We start from the raw sequence: 20,719 nt of genomic DNA, 5'->3' as shown, positions 1-20,719 counted from the left end.
GTTATTTCAGTTTGACCTCATCTGTTGATAGTAACACTCAGCAGTAAGGAATAGGTGTGGTACACTCTGTGCTTTTAAACAAAGCCTTTCTTCTAGCTGAAGAAGTTAATCAAATTCATGAATGGTGAACAGATAAAATAAGCATCATCAGAAAAGACTGGTAGAACCTACCAACTGTCTTATAACTCTAATTTGTCTTTAAGTGACACTACAGTGAGCTGAAGGCTTTTTGTGTCTTTGGAAGTAGCTTTTAGCTCTTTAGTTTAATTATCTGTGTTTGTAACTTGAAAGTTTTCTGCTGGTGTTCATACTCAAAATGCCAACGCCTTGTCTGCGTTGCCTTTTAGTTCTGGCACTGTTTCCTGACATGTCTCTGATTCATATATGCTAAACTGTCTGTCTGTCTTTATCTGATGTTGTGGTCTCCTGACAACCCCTAAAGCTACAGGTATACACAGAAAAAGAGACAACATTTCTCTCCTATCCCATCTGCATAGCTGCTTGTTTTATACTTTCTAAGCATGAATTTTCCATTCAAAATATGAAAGCTTGCTTTTCTGCTCATTTTTAAGGAGGGGTGATGATCATGCCCCTGAAATCTTAATCCAGATTCCATTTAGACATAAAAAACCCTCACTTTTTTGACTGTGGGGGTTGTCAAACACTGGAACATATTGCACAGATCTTACAACGTATCGTCGTACAGTCTCCATCCTTGGAGATGCTAAAAACCCAAATGGAGAAGGCCCTGAGCAATCGGCTCTAGCTGACCCTGCTTTTGAGCAAGGGCGTTTGAACTAGGGACCTACAGAGGTCCCTTCCAGTCTCAACTATTCTGTCTTTCTAAGAGAATACATCTCTTTCCCTTATTTTGTGGCAATGTTTTATGCTGACATACGGATTTGTGTAATTTTCCCCGACTTCCTCTGTTGGTAGTGGTGGTCTGTAATACAGCATTTCCTTTCCGTCTTTGTTATTTGCTTTCATTTATGTGCATCAGTTTGAGGTTGCTTATGAAGTAGAAAGGATTTCCCATATTCAGTGAAGGGTATCATTAGAAACTGGAAAGACATTGATGTGAAAGTCAAGTCCAGGCTGAAAGTCACTGATACTGATATCTATATGTTGATACAGTTTGCTCTATAATGGTCCTTTGTAAGTAAAACCTTTCGATGGTTGATTTCAGGCTCATAACACTCATCTCAGCTTTTGACCAATTTCCCGTGGTACTGTTAAACCAAAGGGCTGGACTTTTTTCCTTCAGTGTTATGAATCCCAGAGGATTTCAAATGTTGCTAAATGTTTACGTTCTCAATAACTGAATCAAGTTCTGCGTTACCTCCAAGACAGATATTTAGGCTCCCCCTTTAGATAGCGGAGGCCTTGGTCTGTATTGTATCACGGTGCTACCTCACTGTATTTGAATAAAAATTATAAATAGGAGTAGTTTAGGGACCTGTCTGACCATTGCCAACTCAATACTTGATTAACACTGTTGAGCATTCCTTGAAACCTTATCTCCACTTGTCAGTAAGCTAGCACCGTCTTATTAATCAGAATATATATACACACATATATATCACAGAATCATTAAGGTTGGAAAAGACCTGTAAGGTTGTCAAGTCCAACCATCAACCCAACACCACCATGCCCACTAAACCATGTCCTAAAGTGCCACGTCTACATGTTTTTTGAACACCTCTAGTGATGGTGACTCCACTGCCTCCCTGGGCAGCCTGTTCCAATGCTTCACCACTCTCTCAGTAAAGAGATTTTTCCTAATATCCAGCCTAAACCTCCCTTGGCGCAACATGAGGCCATTTCCTCTTGTCCTGTCACTCGTCACCTGGGAGAAGAGACCAACACCCACCTCTCTGCAACCTCCTTTCAGGTAATTGTAGAGAGCGATGAGGTCTCCCCTCAGCCTCCTCTTCTCCAGATTGAACAACCCCAGTTCCCTCAGCCGCTCCTCATAAGACTTGTGCTCCAGACCCCTCACCACCTTTGTTGCCCTTCTCTGGACACACTTCAGCACCTCAATGTCCTTCTTGTAGTGAGGGGCCCAAAACTGAACACAGGATTCGAGGTGCGGCCTCACCAGCGCCAAGTACAGGGGCACAATCACCTCCCTACTCCTGCTGACCACACTATTTCTGATACAGGCCAGGATGCCGTTGGCCTTCTTGGCCACCTGGGCACACTGCTGGCTCATCTTCAGCCGGCTGTCAATCAACACCCCCAGGTCCTTTTCTGTGGGGCAGCTTTCCAGCCACTCGTCCCCAGACCTGTAGCGTTGCATGGGGTTTTTGTGACCCAAGTGCAGGACCCGGCACTTGGCCTTATTAAACCTCATACAGTTGGCCTCGGCCCATCGATCCAGCCTGTCCAGATCCCTCTGCAGAGCCTTCCGACCCTTGAGGAGATCAACACTCCCACCCAACTTGGTGTCATCTGAAAACTTACTGAGGATGCACTCAATCCCCTCATCCAGATCATGAATAAAGATATTAAACAAGACCGGCCCCAAAACTGAGCCCTGGGGGACACCGTTTGTGACTGGCCGCCAACTGGATTTCACTCCATTCACCACAACTCTATGGGCTTGACTGTCCAGCCAGTTTTTAACCCAGTGAAGAGTGCACCTGTCTGAGCCACGAGTCGCCAGCTTCTCCAGGAGAATAATGTGGGAGGCAGTGTGGAAGGCTTTACGAAAGTCCAGGCAGACAACATCCACAGCCTTTCCCTCATCCCCTCGGTGGGTCACCTGGTCATAGAAGGAGATCAGGTTGGTCAAGCAGGACCTGCCTCCCATGAACCCGTGCTGGTTGGGCCTGATCCCTTGGTTGTCCTGTATGTGCCCTGTGAGCACCCTCAAGATGAACCTCTCCATAATCTTCCCTGGCACCGAGGTCAGGCTGACAGGCCTGTAGTTCCCTGGATCCTCCTTCCGGCCCTTCTTGTAGATGGGCGTCACGTTGGCAAGCCTCCAGTCATCCAGGACCTCCCCTGTTAACCAGGACTGTTGATAAATGATGGAGAGTAGCTTGGCAAGCGCCTTCACAAGCTCCCTCAGCACCATGGTGGATGCCATCAGGCTCCATAGACTCGTGAGAGTCCAGGTGGCATAGCAGGTGGTTAACTGCTTCCTCCTGGATCATGGGGAGTCTACTTTGCTCTCCATCCTTGTCTTCCAGCTCAGGGAAGCTGAATACCCTGAGGATACCTGTTTTGGCTATTAAAGACTGAGGCAAAGAAGGCATTAAGTACCTCAGCCTCTTCCTCATCCTCGGTGACAATGTTCCCTCCCGCATCCAGTAAAGAATGGAAACTCTCCTTGGCTGTCTTTTTGTTGATAATGTATTTGTAAAAACATTTTTTGTTAACCCTTCCAAAGGTGATAAACTCTCCTTTTTTTCCTGAGTCCCAGCAAAAGCTCCCCGTTCAGCCGGGTCAGTCCTGTTCCCCGCCAGCTCTTCTTACGGCACATGGGGACTGCCTGCTCCTGCGCCTTTAAGATTTCCTTCTTGAAGAAGGACCAGCCTTCCTGGACCCCTTTGCCCTTCAGGACTGTCTCCCAAGGGACCCTCTCAATCAGTGTCCTGAACAGGCCAAAGTCTGCCCTCCGGAAGTCCATCGTAATGGTTTTGCTGACCCCCTTCCTTACTTCGCCAAGAATTGAGAATTCTGTCATTTCATGGTTGTTAAGCCCAAGATGGCCTTCGACCATCACTTCTCCCACCAGTCCATATATGTGTATATATGTATGTATATGTGTGTGTGGGTATGAAATACATCAATTGCAAAAATATATTTATTAATTTAATCACTGTGAGATGTAGCTGTTAATAGTTTTTTTGCCTGATCTTGGTATGACCTTTACATGGGAAAAGAAGTGGAAAAGCCTTTGAAGCTGGGGGTATGGTACAGAAAAAATGTGAATACAAATGAGAAAGCGGAAGCATTTTTGGCAGTAAAGTATCCAATTATTTTTAGAATTACATTTTCATCAGTACTTGAAAAAAATCTGCATTATTTCGTCAGAATAGATGGAAAGGCAGAAAAACTTATCACTTAAGAAAGTCTTTTAGAAGTCCTTCAATATTTTAGAAGAAAAAATGCTGCAGTAAAAGGGTGTAGTGTTAAAAAATTGATAGAAATAATTTAAAAATGCCCCTATTGTAACTGAGGTCAGAATCCCATTTTTTGCAATTTAGCAGCATCATTAAAAACAGAATTTCACCCACCATTCCTTCAGTGCTTCGCTTGTAATTTCGGAGAGATACTGCACAGGTCCCTAGTTGCAGTACTTCAGTTTATAAGCCCAGGAGGGTCTGCAATCCATCCTCTCTTATCTAAATACCAGCTCAGTCAGAAATCTGGTGCCACAGTAATATAAATGGAGCTAGAAAGATAGAAATATTGCAAATAAAGTTTTTAACTTTGAACAGCCTTACCAAGAAAAAACAAGATCTTAATGTTCACATTTGGTGAGTGCCAATATAAAGCAATCAGCAACTGAGTAATAAAGATGTACTCTTTTCTATTTTATATTGAACTAAAATAGAAGTTTTCTATGGAAAACAGCTTACAGAGGTGTTTAAAAGAAAATGATGCCCCATAGAAATGTAAGGTATAGGTAGAGTGGATAAGACTGTATTGAAAATCAATAGCCAAAAAGGACATATAAAGTAGATACTGTGCAAAAGTTACTTTTTAACATTTGCATTTCCTAGAAACACTGATTAGGATTGCATTACACGGTCTTCTGAGCACAAAAAAACCTTCTGAAAGTTATATTCTTACATACAAAGCAAGCTAATCCAGCTAGTATATCCCCTGCTATTTACTGTAACCATTTAATATGTATTTCTTCAAAATTATTAACAAAATAATTCTCAAGCACTGGAGAGAGTTTCTTTCAAAAAAATAAATGTCTTTTGCAGTCGACTGGCATTTTGCCTCTTTGGCGGAGGACTCAAAGATTTATGTCGAGTTGTTGGAGTAAATCTAGACAAAGAACCGTTCAGCAGTGTCCAAAAAGGTCATCTCAAATTTCTTTTTAAAAAAAATCTGCAGCCTTTACAGGACACTGTTACTGATAGCTGATAATCATTTTCATCCTATTATTAATACAGGCTGTAGGACTCCTTATTCTGAAATCTGTAATAGTTGAACATTAGGTGGACTGAGTTTCCAGTGACAGCACTGTCTTGGCAAGGCAAAAGGAGTCCTCTTAGAAGGCATAAATTGCATTCATATTTGCTTCAAAGTCTTGCTAGAATAACATAAACCAGACTATTACAAATGAAATACAGACCTCATTTTAAAACTGAGAATATCTTCTGCCTACTGCCATACAATGAAGACTGCAAATTAAATTTGGAGTAAGTTTGAGAAAAAATATTTTCTTTAAAGTTTAAAACCAAGAATTTGTGTAGAACTAGTAGATTTGTGTCCAGATGAGGTTGTACGTAACTTCTTTTATCCCGTGATAGATACAAGAGATATTCTAGACTTCTGTCATGCAGTCTTTGAAACTGGAAGATAAAGTAGTGTTGGAAATTGGAACAATGTGAGGAGGTACTGAAAGCTGCTCGTGTACTTTTATGTAAATAGATGTGCCAACGGTTTTACATTTTGCATACTCATTGTTCATATTTGCCTAAATGTGTATTTTGTTCACACCATCTAGGCTTGAAAATATACCTAATACTCACATATTGTCAGCAAAATGGTAAAAATCTAAGTAAAACTCACTTCGTATACTTGCTAATGGATTTAATTGGGAGTGAGGAGAGCATGACTGAGTTGGAGTCTTGTTTGAAAAAAAACTCCTGAGGTGACATTCCAGTTACTTTCAGTGAAGTTGTGATTGTTTCATTCCTAATGCCTTTCTTACAGCTGGGACGAACAGAGCGACCTGGTTTCATTTCATTCTTACGACATTACCCTTCTGGTTAGAAAGTGTTAGGGGCAGGGATCTTGCTGCGATCTTGATATATATGCAGGGGGGTTGTACGCAGGAGGAGTGGACCTCGTCAGAAGGAGAAAGGGATGCTGTGGTTTGCAGACGAATGTGTTGGTGCTGGCTCAGCCCCAGGAGGAGAGGACCTGACCCCTTCCTCTGTATTCCCCTGGTGTTTTGAGTGCTGCTTTGTGCACTCATGCTTGGGGGTGCTCGTGGGGGAAGGAGAGTATAAATTAAATCCCTGCCCCGGTGATTTCTTCCAAGTGCTGTAGCATTGTTGGCAAGGAAGGTAGCTTGTGGGCTAAGAGAGAAACCACACGCACGTGGCAGGGTGTATAAATGGACTAAAAGAAAACATCAGGAAAAGGCTATAGAGAAGAGGAGGCTGGTTTTAAATGTTTTTAGCTAAGCGTTTTCACTGAGGTATTTTAAATCTGGAGGGTAGGCAAGTCAAGTTGTACTGTAACATCTGCTAGCATATTTTAACATCTGTTTGCATGGAGTTTTAAAAAGAGCTGAATTTGTTTAAAAATGTGACTGAGCTTTAATTTATTGTAAAATTAAATACCTTTGCTAGGAAGATTGTTAGTTCTTAGAAATTAGTTCCAATTTATCTTCTAATCCTTGTGCAATAATTTTTATCTACAACTGATTCAGATTTTAATGAAAATATAATCTAAAAGGGCTCTAGTTTCAGAATTGTGGTCAGTGCTAATATTATTCAATGCTATCAGTATTCAGTGCTTTTGAGTAGCTGAAATTATTTACAGTGCTTATGGAGCTGTAAATAAGTGCTGTTAAATTAGCATTGGGTAGTAAGAAATCTGTTTTGCGTATATAGAATTATGTAAAGTACATGTATGCATATGCAAATGAAATAAGCTGAGCATGAGTGGGGAAAAAGTCATACAGTTGCCAAGAAATCCAACACTTCACTGATATATGTAACCATATAAATGGGGATGTCATGGAAGATATGTGGCTGAATTCTCCTTTAAAAATCCTAATAAAGCCCTTTCTCTAGTTTACCTTAAGAAGGTTGTGAACGTGCTGGAGGGAGTTTGCAGAAGAGCAGTGAGATTGACCGAGCTCTGTAAAACATGTTGTATAAGGAAAGGTGGGATGGATAGGGGTTGAATAGTCTAGAAAAGAAAGAAATTTTTTAAAAAAAGGAAAAAACCAAGGAACTGTTCCAGTTTCTTTCTTTCAGCACAACTTTAAGTAGACAGTCTGGCCTATTTGAGCTTTCTAAAATCAGTGTGCTGAAAAGTTGCCTCTAGGAAAAACTTGATTTTGTCAGAGAGAAGGTTAATAATTATGAAATGTCTGTCTTTCCTTTGACTAAATATGCATGGTTCCATCCTGTTCCTGTCCATTCTGAACTTTCCCCTGAAAACTGTTTTTCCATCTTTGCTCATGTGTCTTTGCATTGCTCTAATGCTTTCTTCCTTACTTCTTTCTCCTCCTGTCCAATATATGATCTTCATAATCAGGGACTCCCCGCCTAAAAGTTGGAATCACTTAAGTTGATTCTTGTCTCCATTTCACCCATGATAGCAAGCACAAGAGTTATGTTTTCAAATGTGCACATCTCATATGGTCTCATTGGCTATAATTACTGTACTAGTAAATTAAACAGCCATTCTTTGACATCTTTGGCCAGGTAACAAAACGGCGCATTTCCATATGATGATTTCCATATTATTCTTGGCCTGTCTCCTGCCTAGAAATAAACAGGAGAGAGCTAACTGACCAAGGGCACAACTGTTCCAGGGGCTACTCTAATGATAGAGCAAGAAAGACAATCCACTTGGCACTAATACACTGGCATAAACGTAGCAGAAATTCAGCAGAATTCTAGAGTACTGTCAAGCATATTCCGGCATGCTTGCATTCTCATGTGGCTAACTGCAGGTTGCCTACCACGAGAGAGTCAATTGAGCCTAGATTCCTGTTCTCACTACCTATTAATTTGCTGTTAATCAGCTAAATTACCCTTTTGTTTGCCTGCTTGCTTTTCCTATCAGGTAACAAAGTGATTCATGTATGTATACTACTACCGCTTATAAAGACATGGTGGAGCTATTTCTTTCAAATAGAAAGACCAGTTTTCCAGACCTTACAGCCTTTTTCAGTCTTTGGGTTGGGTTTTTTCCAGTTTGGCTTTTTTTAATGGGTTTTGGGGTTTTTTTTGTTTTGTTTTTTTTTTTTTTGACTGATGGAGCTACAGTTAAAGGCTATGACAGCTTGATGGTTGTGTGCATCAGACCTTGCTGCTCTATTCATTTTCATTAGTTACTGACCTGCCCCCGCCCCCCCCCCCCCCCCTTGTTTATAAGACCTTAATATAATTGTTCTGATAACTGATCAGTTGCTCTTCTAAGGATTTATGTCAAAGGGAGACAGGGCTTTTGTTTTGGCTTGCCCCTCAGCTTGAAGACATGTAAGGACAGGGCAGAGTTTTACAGTTGTATTTTCAGTTTGATAGTTGTTTTTGTCTTTTCTGCATAAGTTTGCTGTGAGAATAGAAAGTCTGCAAGTGGGATACCCAAAATGTAAGTCAACAGTAATTATTTGTTGGGTAACGCACATAGTAGACAGCTAGGACCTACATGCTGCTAGCCTGTTAATAAGTTCACCGCCTCCCTCTGCAGACACCCAACTGCTCTAAATGCTAAGAGACTTGAATTATTTACTTTTTGAGGTGCTCCAACACTCGCGATATCTGCATTTGTACATGTTTAGCTTCTTACAATTACATATCTCTCGTGTATGAGTCCCTCAGCTCATTCCCTTGACGGACTGCAAAAATAGTATATGAAGAGCTTCCTAATTGTTAAACACTTTCAACCTTAGAGGCATTTTGTAAGAGAGCGCAAGTCTCAGAAATGCTGTGATGCTACGCAGTAAATGCATACCTAAAGCAATATTTTTTAGACCCTCAGTATTAAATATTTTATAACACTTTCTTTCCAGCCATGAAGCAACTTCTAATAATACATTTTATTTAGACTATTTTCTTTTCACATTTGCTTCCTCTCTGTAGACACAATCTTTTCTATTTTAGGAAAGCAAATATCAGCATTCTTTACTTTGTGACCTGTGGCTTTGCTGTACCTTATATGCAAATTGGACTAACTCTAACTTGGTCCATTGAGCAAGTTGACAAATGTGCAGGGGCAGCATGGCTCATCTAAACTTCCCAAATCCAAATATGGCCTTTGAAGAGAAGGTGGGCTGGTATTAGAACATTAGACTGAAAAGGATGTTTAACTTTATGTGTATTGTACACTTCACTTGGGCCACAGCTAGCGTGGGAGTATTTTGCAATTCTAAACACAGGTCTGTAAAGAATTTGAGCATATGTTTAACTTTCATTATGTAGATGTTTTGATTGCACTTAGGGTCCTTAGCTAATATATCTTTGGTGTTAGTTGTGGGAGCTATGTGTGGTGGAGGAATAAGTAAAATGTTTATATTCCTTGGCTACCTCTCAGTCATATGTGTAATTTAAGACAAAATGTTTTCAGACAGGTAGCAAAGAGAAATGAAGCACATCACACATTTATCTGATTTTAAATTGCATGTACTTTATGATTTAATTGTATACATTAATTTCTAGAATTTAAAGTTCTAGGTTTTGAAACCTAGTCCTCACTTTGGTATTTCTTTCCTCTGCCATATGAGCTTCAATTCTATTTCGTCTAATTCAATCTCAAAATGATTGTTGGAAAAATGTTCTATTTAAAGCAACTTGGTCATGTTATTATACTAGTTTTCTAAAGGATCTAAGTTCTCGGTGTTTTTTAGAATTGCCATGGAATAGCCTTGGGCAGACTTGAGGGCACACACTTCTTTTTCTCTCTGAAAATCAGTGGTGCTCTAGATTTGTTTAGGAGTTGTCCTTCACAGAGTAGAAGTGGCTTTCTGAATCAGACCTGAGCTTTGAAATTTACTTCTTATAGGTAAGAGTCAGTGTATATGTTTATGTTTTAATGCTTGGCTTTTTATTAATTTGGTTCTTTTACTAAAAATGTAATATGTCTTTTCACTGGAAATGTAAACTGAAATATGAATGTAACTTGAACTGTAAATTCAAATGAACAATTTCTAAAACTTTGCCATTCTTATTAAAGTTTATTAACTAAATAGAATAAATAAACTAATAATTAAAAATGTAAAAATATTTACCTAATTTTATGGATCTAACTATATTAAACTTTCATGAAATTTTATTTCATTGTTGGAGATTATTTTTGTTATGCTATTGAAAGAGCTTGCTGCTATGAATTTATTTTGCTGTGTTGCTCAGAGAAGAAACAAGCACCAGACATGGCTTTTTAACACATTAGGCCACATGTTCTTACGCATTAAAGCGGTACTTCATGAGCCGCTAGATGGAGCAGTCAAATCTAATTTTTATCTATCATCACACTCTGTTTATGCAAGACAATTTCTCTCTTTGCAAAGAGAGCGTCTGGAAATGCAGGCACACCTTTTTACTCGAACTGGTAATTTTTCAGATCTTATCTCCATGTGCATTTTTCCGCAGGCAGATTTACATTGCCCTGTAGGTTCTATGTCGGAGACGGTGTATGGAATATGTTCTGGATACGGAAAGTACACTGTCAAATATAACTGTACAGAGCAGTTATTCATTATATGAGTTGAGTCCTGGCGTCAGAAAAAAATAAACACAGCAAGAAAAATGTACTCTTTTTTGAGGATCACGAGCCAGATTTTCAAAAATTTTGAGAAGCTTAGAGATACACATTTACAGATGACTCTGTGCTTAAGAAATCTTGCTGATACTTCTGGTGAAGTCGCATATTTTCTTCGTACTTACCCAAAGCACATTTCATTCCAACCTAATTTCTTCTGTGACCTAATGCATAAGAAACACCTGCTTAATGAGAGCACACTGTGTCATCTGCTTCAGGAGCTCTGCAGTAAAGTGGGTGCAGGAGCAGAAAGAAAAGATACAATAGTGTATGTGAATGTTTTCATATTCTTTGTTTTACTGTAGTTTCATAACATTAGTAAGACAAGATTTTTTGGAGGGGCATACATGCTTGTGAATATATACATAGATGTTTATACGAATTAGAATGTGTGTGCGCTATTAGAAGGCACATGTACATTCCAATACATCTGTTGCATTTAAATACTTCAGGTGTCATGGTGTGTACTTGTAGGGCACCATCCTAGAGTGGTGTTAGAGGTAGTGAATAGAGCTATATGTGAATATAAAATTCTGCAGATTTTTGTTTTATTCTTTGCCTTTGTAAAGTATTTGAAAGTCAGACTCTTCTGCATTAAAGATTATCAGTAGGTGTCACAACAGAAGAAATGCCATTTTGAAGAAGCTGGGTACTGAACCTTGCCAGCATACCCAGGTAGGCTCAGTTATCTCCCATGGGGCAGGTGTTATGGATTTGCCAGTAGTGGAGTCGTCATTGTCTTTAAGCAGAGACTGCCTGTGGGAAGGCAAAACAACTCCCTGGGAATGGGAATTGAACTGAACGCTTAGAAATAAATCAGTTTGTGCTGCTGCGGGCTCTTTTCCATGGACAAGTTGCTTTGAAATCAGTTATACAAAAAGTTGATTTTGTTCTGTTACCCAGTTTTAAATCTCACTGCCAAGGAAGTCAGGGAATAGCTATTCCTAAAAGCCACTGAAAGGAGACACTTAGGAAGACATTAAATTTTGCCAGTAAGCAGATTTCTTTTTTTTTTTTTAAAACAAACAAATGTACCATTTACATTTTGACTTCTCTTCAAATGTTTCCTTTAAAATTCTAATCTATCAGCATCCTTTTCCTTTAAAAAAAAAGCAATGACAACAAATAATGATATTAACTCAAGGTGCGCTATCAGACATGTTATTTGTGCTATGGTGGACCTAATCTTACTTTGACCTAGAAAATTATTATAAGGATTAGGAACAAATTTGCTGGCAATGCTTTAATAAGCAACATGGTCACCGTTAAACCCTGTGTTTGGATATGTGGTGGTATTTTTTTTGTTTGGATGGTATATAACATTTTTAGAGTAATAGAAAATACTATTTAATAGAGCTTGACCTTTTGAAATGGTCGGTATGTATGGTACTGCTGCTCTAACTTCTAAGTTTAAATCTGAAATTTTTAGAATTAAAGGATCTGGGAGGAATCTGACTTGTAGGAGGAACTGGAAATTAAACCATATCTATGCAGACTTTGGCAGTAAGGAAAAGAAAAAGAGGGAATGTGAATTAAGTTGTCAAAGGTGTCCTGAACTACGGGAATAGAATGAAGTCGTGACACATAGATGTCTATCACCCTTGGCTGTATAACCTTTCAACCACAGCCTGTACATGAATCAGTTTAGGACATGCATTGTCTTCTGTTTTGTAATGGGGGGCGGGGAAAGAGTTTTGGAAGGAAAAAAATTATTTTTTTAAGGAATTTTGGTAAGGTGATCTGGCTGACTTACTTAAATAAGAAGCTGTAATGACACTGTCACTATAGGCTGACTCTCCTGTTTTTGCTGTAGCCCAGGTTTGCAGATGATACTTTTTGCTTGGCTTCTCTTTTGGCAGGAAAACTCAGGTGCAGGTTAGATTCCTGCGGTCTCTTCCTACAGGTAGTAACATTGAATTGATTCGAGCAATTTTAGTTCTGTGAGTTCAAGCCTGTACCTGAGCATGGGTATCAAAGGTAGTGCTGTCATATTACCACTTCATCCCAGCTTACCTTGCATCAAGCAGGGAAGAGACTTTGAATATGGGTCTTCCACATCCACCATACTGTAGGGCATGAGAGTTTGGAGAAATCTGTCTCTATGGAGACATTAACACAACAACTAGAAATAGTAGTTAAAGTTGGGAACAAAAAGAATATTTTGATACTACTGGTCAGTAAATAGAAAAGTCAGTGTCTGCATATTGGTTACCATTTCACTGAAAGCACCTGGTTAGCAATTGAATGGCTGAGCAAATTGTTTGAATTAGGGTTTGGTTAAGACCACCTTTGGCTGTAAAAAAGGCTATCCAGCAGATCTTTTATAGATATTGTAAGTTAATTTGTTAAGTACTGCCCTTGTCACAAAGAAAAATACTCCACAAAATCTCTTTTCATACAGAGGTCAATTCATCATCCTATGATGTCAGAGGAAGTCCAGAAGTAATCTGTAAATCTGACAGTTCAGCACTGATGTTCTCTGTCTTGTTGTCAGTAGATCCTCAGTCGAAGCCAATTATCAAAATGATCAACCTGAGGAGATGCTGGCTTTTTTGATAGATGAAGTAACTAAGGTAAATGCATGGCAAAATTACTAGATCATGAAGGTTGGATAGCAAAGATCTCAGCCACTACATCTATAGGATTGAAGGCCCAACACAGGTTTTCTAGGGTGAGCATTCTTCTTGTCTCTTTCCAATTTTGCTGTCATTATCCCCTTCCTCAGCTGAGTCAAGAACAATCAAGTTCATCGGGGTGGAGGATGAGGAAACAATATTGATGGCAGCACAGTACTGTTTTAAACAATTGGCAATGGAACTTGGAAATGATGGATAGAGGAGCAATAGATAGCAGAGTGTTTCTTTACTGGCTCTTGCATACCTGTGCGCTTGAAGGGGTTCCTATCATTTGATTGTGCAGCAATGCCCTTCTGTCTTCCAGCAGTCTTCCAGTCTGCTGCAAAATAGTGAGTGATGTTCTGTAAAACTCCCCTTTAGGACCTTTAGGAACAAGGTGGTAAAGCCACTTGTCTGGGATGCCAGTGGGAGGCACACCATAGCCTGCTCCGACATTCTGTTTTTCAGACAGATGCCAAGTTACTTCACTTTGACTTTGAATTGATTGGCTCAGATCAAGGTTTGAACTAAAAGCTGTGGAGTAACAGCATGACACTGATTTAGCCCAAGCTAAATAAAAGGCCAAACTTAATACCTCCAGCTTGTCCCTCTCTTAATAGCTCCAGCTTGTCCCTCTGTTGATGACTAGATCATTTCTGCTTTGGTGCATTTTTATTTGCCAGCTGGCCAGGAATATAAACAGAGGATAGTGGTAGTAAAGTAATTTGCAAGGGTAAAACCCTCCTGAGATTACATAGGCAATGTTATCCAAAGCAAAGGTTGAAAGTGTGCTATAACTTAATTATGTATTTTTACTAGGACAATGGAATGGTAACCAGATTTCCAGTCAGTTTCCAGTAGCCTTGCTACTACTAATAGATGCAAAAGTAAATAAACCAACTCTCAGCATTTGATTCTCAAACTGTCAGATGGGCCTTTGGGGCAGCCAGAAAGGCTCTATTTGACTGGCTCTGGGAGGAGTGAAAACCACCCTTAAGGATGTGCAGTGCACGCTGGAGTTGGTGGCACTGTCCTTTTCTGCAAAATTCTCTTTCTGACCTCGGAACACTCTTCTGTTGCTCCTCTCTTCTCTTACTTTTCAGCAAATACTTGCAGACACCTCTACCATCAAAAGCTGAAGCTGTTAGACAGGGCTGCTTAGGCAGGGCTTGGGCAGATCTCATGGCTAGGGAGAGCAGTGGACAAAATTGGCGGTGAGGACTGCCTGACATGGGGATGGAGGAGCAGAGAGGTTGCGCATATCTGGCATGTAGGGGAATGGGAGACAGTGAGAGCTTCAACAACACCATGGGACACAAACAACCTTTCAAAATGCATCTGGGAGAACAGTTTATTAGGTTTTTCACAAACACATGCTATGGGAATGACAAGAACATTTAAAAAAAGTCAGAAAACAAGCCCCATACAGTGCAGTCTCTTTTAAACATTCAGAGGATGTAGGGAGTAAATAATTTTCATCTGTTCAGCTGGGTTGTGGCAAAATGTCCTACCTTGTGTAGTATGTACCACAAGGGGAGGAGAGCATTCAGGATCCAGGTATGTTCTGAAAATGAAGCAAAGCCCTTACTGCCAGCCCTGGCAGAACAGGAGGAGGTCCTTCAAGGACAAGTGCAGAAGGGTCAGTGGGAGAGTGGATGCGCTGTGTAAGTGCCGGGCGCTTGGCATAGTCTGTCTTCTGTCCCTTTTGCAAGAAATGTTCTCCAGCTTTAGGAGAAAGCTGGTTGTATATTCCCTGGTCAGTAGATGTCCCAATGATCACTGTCTCTTGGAATAATTGAAGCCTGGACATTGTCCTCCTCCAAAGAATCTTCTAATGAGGACATGCCAGTGAAAAAAGCAGATGTAGACAGTTCTGTTGTCTTTCTGCTAATACTGGTGCTACTGGGGACACTGACAGTCAGCAGTGGCCAGGGATGTCAGCCGTGGCTTTTGCTGTTGACTGACAGATGAGAGAGTGTGTGAAAGGCAGCGTTCAGTACCTTGATTTTGATCATGTGATCCAGAATTACAGGGAAACAACTTGATTAAAAGTGTATTTTCATTATGACTAATAGGTCTATATGTTATTAAAGATGAAAGAACAGTAAGCTCTCATTAGCTCTATTATTTATATTTTATCCCTTACAAGCTTCTCTTTGAATGGAAATTTGAATAACTTAGTTCATCGTGCTTTGTTTTCTCACATTTTAATTTCTAAACAGGCAGGTTTTTTGTATTTCTGAAGTCCTGCGGTATCTAGATATGCTGCAGAGAAACATATATTTCACATAAGATGACTGTCTCTGCCAAAGAAATAGTTTCATTGTTGTATGGTTTGGATATGATTAAATTAGATTAAATTCTTTAGCAAATTTTATTAGCTGTAATTCTCTAATCATTTGGCTTTCCCAAGTATGCTGGTATACAGGTTCTGCTTTTCTCTTTTAACTTGAATAAGTAATTTGGAATACAAAATGTTATTTCCAGTTATTTATTTAGAATATATTTTTCTTATATAAAATTACATTTCTATGTACACATCTATTATGTAAGAAAAGTATCAAATAATCCCATTAATTTGTAAAAAATGATAAATTTTTTCAAGTGCCATTGTGTTTTCAGTGTGCTAGAAGTAAACCTACAGCTTGGGAAGTTTTACATAACTTAAACCAGCCACATTTGCTTTACACGATTGCTTCATTTATGCAGTTCATTAAAACTTGTTCAGTGCACCACCGCTGAGTATAAATAATAAATGCAGCAGTGGTATTGTGAGCTTGTGTCTACTGTTTGCTTTAAAGCACTAAGAAACTTCTTTCCTTTTCTATCCAGAGAGGAAGAAGCTTTTTATTCCCATCTTGTTTCCCGAGGATTTTTAATTCTGGATTCCTAAAATCATTAACTCCTAGAGACTGAAATTCCTTGTCATTGCAGCAAGCGTGTATGAACTAATGCAGTAATCGATGCTTGCACTACACTGCAGAGATTTGTTTTGATGACAAGAGCTCTTGTAGCCCTGTTTGGTGTCACCGGTGTTGAATGTTTGACGCTGCAGAATAATTTGGCTTAGAAACAGGACGCAAGGACCTTAGGGACTTCTTTTAGATCATCTCCTTCACACTGAAGTGGATTTGTGCTTGCATTACGGTTTTGCTACAGTTGCAGACTGGAATTCAGCAACCTACTAGATGCCAGTTGTGCTTTTTTAACCATTCTCTTGCTAATGCTGCTATGTTTGCTGGGTTTCTTCAGTTTCTGCTTCATACGTTGCATTCAGGGACAGGTAAACAAGTGGCTATACAGTGCTGAGGTTTTAAATTTATTTTTATATTTTATATATATTTTTTAAATATATCTTTTTATAAATAGATTTCTTTAACTGTACAGTTTGAGTGGAGACGATGTGTCCTCTGAATGTAAAGTATTAATTGTAGCAAATATTCAGCTTAAGCAGGGAATAAGGAACCATTTTGCTTGTAAGTCTGTGTTTCAGTTATGTTTATACTTTGAAAGCTCATGTGCCAAATATAATTTGACATTAGTGATGCTATGTGGCATGAGTTTCTAAACAAAAATCTGTATTTTGAAAGCACACATCAAAATGTAAATGTGTTTCTGAAAAGTAATAATAATATTCTGATTGCATTATGACTATTTTGCATTTTGGAGAAGTAATGGATAAAGAATTTAGAAATCTACTTCAAGAAACAAATAATCATTCCTGTGTATTATTTCTCTTTGGCAGAAGACAATTGAGTGTCCTCGATCCGCTGAATTGTGCTATTGTTAATAGCTTTAACAAGTTCAGAATGGAATATTATTCTGTTACTTTTATTTTTGCATATTATTTTGGGGAAAAAAATCATCAAACCCATGTACATAGAACAAGAATATGTTTGTTTAGCATAATACACAGTTATGGTTATTGTAACATATGGCTTATAATAAATGTACAGTTGTGGTTATTTTGTATGTTATCTCTGCAGCATCATAGTGATGCATTGCACTTTCTGAATCAGGGAAGGACATCAGCCCTTCCCTTAGGGGGGAAAAAATATCTGTATTTGGAATAAAGTCCTCAGCTAAATCACTAAAGGATCACAGGGGAAAGTGAGAGGAAGGATTGACAATTGCGAGTTCCTTGGGGGTTATGCAGCGTGTTGAGAATAACAAAGATCTTACACTTAAGTAGTTAACAGTGTCTGTAAAAGTAATTTTTTAAAAGTATTTTTTTCATTAGAAGAATTAATCCTAAAGGTCATATGATAGAATAAGTCATGAAAGATATTTTATCCTTTCAAATATTACAGCTGTGTAAGTTAACATTTTTTAAGAAATCCATGTGCGAAATTAATTTCTTTTAGCAGAGTTTAGCGGGGTATAAAAGTGTACTGACGGCAGAATCTGGAGAGATGTGTTGGAGAAAATGAGGTTGAGCAACAATCAGAACAGAGATGGAACTGAAACAGCAGCAGGAATATCAGGACAACAAGATGCTGCTAAGGATGGGAAGAGACAATGATCAGCTTTAGCTCTGCATGGAGTTTAAAGGATAAGACTGGAGAAAACCTTTGGTTAAGATGAAAGCCTTGCACTCTTTCTAACACTTTAATAAGTTTTTTATAGCTACATAAAGAAGGTAAATCCTTGTTTCTTCTTTGGGGTACTCACTGTGGTAGATAGCCGTAAACTGCCTTCCAGAGACCTCTTGCACATCTTGGCATAAGCAGATGAAGAAGGTGAAGCCAGGTTGGGATTGAGAAGTACAGAGCTGTGACACCCTGCGTTGCAGAGATTCAAGGCTGTGCTGTGGGCAATGGCATACAGCAGCACATCCCTAGCTTTTGGAATAGCATGTAATTGGGAGAACTAAAAGATGTTTTAAAATCACACTAGCTCCACATTCCCTGGTCCAGTTTAGTCTCTCTTGAGAGTGTTTGACTTTTTTGTGTATTACTGTAGAGTTATAAAGGACTATTAAACCGGACCATCTATATCTCTCTGGCCATTAAATTTAACTCATCTCTCCCCCATAACTACTCTTCAGTTAAGCTAAATATTCCGCTCTGAAAATTTAACTGTGTGCTGCAAGGAGACAACCTGAGAGACTGATGTGTCATCAAGGTCACTGTCATGTCAGGGTGTTGGTTAGGTGCAAAGGTGCGCAGAATGCAAACCATGGTGCAGAGTAAAGCAAAACCAAACAACAACAACAACAAAACCTTAAGTTCACCACCAGTTTGACCTGTGGAGGTGTTTCGTATTTGGTGGCAAGCAGTAGGCAAGGCACCTGAGCCTGGCTTCTGGCCAGCCCTGGTAACTCCTCAAGTGCAAGGGTAGTGGTTTTTAGAGAGCAGCCAGACTTGTATGCTGTCCTTTCCTGTTACCACTGTGATGGAGTATATCCACCTCATCATCTTCTGCACAGCAAGTCCTTAACTGGTTGACTTCCTTTCCCTGTTTTTACACTTGTTTATCCTGGTCTGAGTGTGGAGCCATTTCCTTGTCCACTCTGAACTGGGACCTCTTTTTTTCTAGTTCATTTTTCCAGTTTGTCAGGATAGCTTTGAAGTGCAGTCCCAGTCTCCTATAACTAGCCATTCCTTTTTCCTTGGGATCAAGTCAACTACAAATCTGATATGTTTCTGTTTTATTGTCTAGAATGGTAATAAGAGTGCTGACTATTACTATATCCCAGACAAACATGACAGACCCTGCTTGATGAATATTTTGGGGTTTTTTGTTACCAATTTTAGCTGTTTAGAATATGCTTTTCTAAATAGCTTTTCACCTTAACTAGTTTTATTTAGACACTTCTTCTGGTGTGACTCTAACATGGCATGCTTGTAAACAAAACTGCTCAACTGAAGATACTTGATATCTTACTGCAGTGGTAGGAAATTAAATTGGGTTAATTTATTACTGACACTTCGATTTGGTTTTTTTTAGGTCTCGTCTCGTCTCTTCTTACTATCTTGAAGGTGATTTGTTTTGTTTTAGCATTTTTTCAGGAATTGATACTAAGCTGACTGGTCTATAATTTCCAGCCCCTCTTCCCCTCCTATCTCTCCTTTAAAAATATGTGCTGTGTTTGCCCTTTCCCAGTTTTGTGGAACTTCATCCATACTCCACTAATTCTCAAGAAATAATTGTTCCTGGCAATGAGATAGCTTCAGACAGGTCTATAAGTACTCCAGGATGCAGTGAATTAGTCTAGTGTATAATATATCCAGACAGTTTGACCTCTTCCTGCTTTGACATAGCATCTAATTTTTATGCCACAGACATTGTTAACTTGTTGCTATGAGTTTTACTTGAGTTTGTTTTTAGGAGAACTTATTTAAAAGAAAAAAAACCTTAGCTGCCTTCATATCATTTGGCAATAGAGCCAAATGGTAGAAGGCTCTTTCCATAGTATTCTAGAATGACAAGTACTTGGTACTAGATACTAGATATGAGGGACTATATATTTGCAGAATGATCTCAATTGTTTTTGAGATCTCAAAAGTTGTGCATAGTTTGCTGTTTGCATTAAATTTTGTGTGTTTCTAATTTTGTCTTGTATGCTTCCTGGTACTCTATCATTGTAAGTTACTCACTCATAGGCAACTTTCCATTGATTGTTCACCTTCTTCTAGAAAATGAAACATTTATGACTTCGCTTGTCAGTCTTTGACTGCATTTCTCCTTCCTCTGTGTTGGGCTGATTGTGCTTCTGATGTTTCCATGATTGCCGGACTCCTTTTGCGGCTTCCTTACTTTCTCTGTGGTTGGGGTGTTTGGATTTGGTTTGTTTTGTTTGGTGATTGGGTGGGTTTTGGGGTTTTTTGGGGGTTTTTGTTGGATTTTTTTTTGTATAAAGGTTTTTGGGGTTTTCTTCTGCTCAGCTTCCATCCCTTTATAAAGATCACAAAGTTTATTCACTTTCACATTCTTAACGATTTCCTCTCTACCGGTGGGAAGCAAAGCTCCAAACGTCCTTTGCTTGTTGCTTTCCTAGTGTCAGTGATCTCTCACTGTGCGCTCCAAGGATTCTTCCTGCCATATTCCCCTCTGAACTGGAGAAATTAAAGCCTTTAAAACCTCTTATTATCTTCAAATGCAGCATAATGGAGAATTCTGATGAATGCTTACATCCCCATCATGGTACTGCTGAAGTGCTTTTCTCTTTAATCACAATCCAGAGAATTTCATCTGCTGTATTTCCTTCCACAGTCCTGAAGCTCAGGACAACCAAGAGCTTTTATTTTATTTCCTCCTCACACTTTCCTTTCCATTGTAATATTTGAGATCAATTATCTCTGCAGTTTTCATGAAAATTAAATCATAACTTTATGAAATACAATCTTCCTGTTATTTCTCAAGTGACTTGTGCAGGTCTGCATGATTGACTCTCTGTGTATGTTGGACAATCA

General features: G+C 39.2%; 1 protein-coding gene across 4 annotated transcripts in view; it reads left to right on the top strand.

Annotated features, from left to right (window-relative positions):
• The window catches only part of RIMS1 (regulating synaptic membrane exocytosis 1), a 337,498-nt gene that overhangs the window by 155,875 nt on the left and 160,904 nt on the right, over positions 1-20,719 (top strand). The gene's annotated exons all lie outside the window — the stretch shown is intronic.

Source organism: Gavia stellata, chromosome 2, assembly GCF_030936135.1.
Source record: "Gavia stellata isolate bGavSte3 chromosome 2, bGavSte3.hap2, whole genome shotgun sequence".
NCBI lineage: Eukaryota > Metazoa > Chordata > Aves > Gaviiformes > Gaviidae > Gavia > Gavia stellata.
This window is presented reverse-complemented; position numbering and strand designations above follow the sequence as displayed.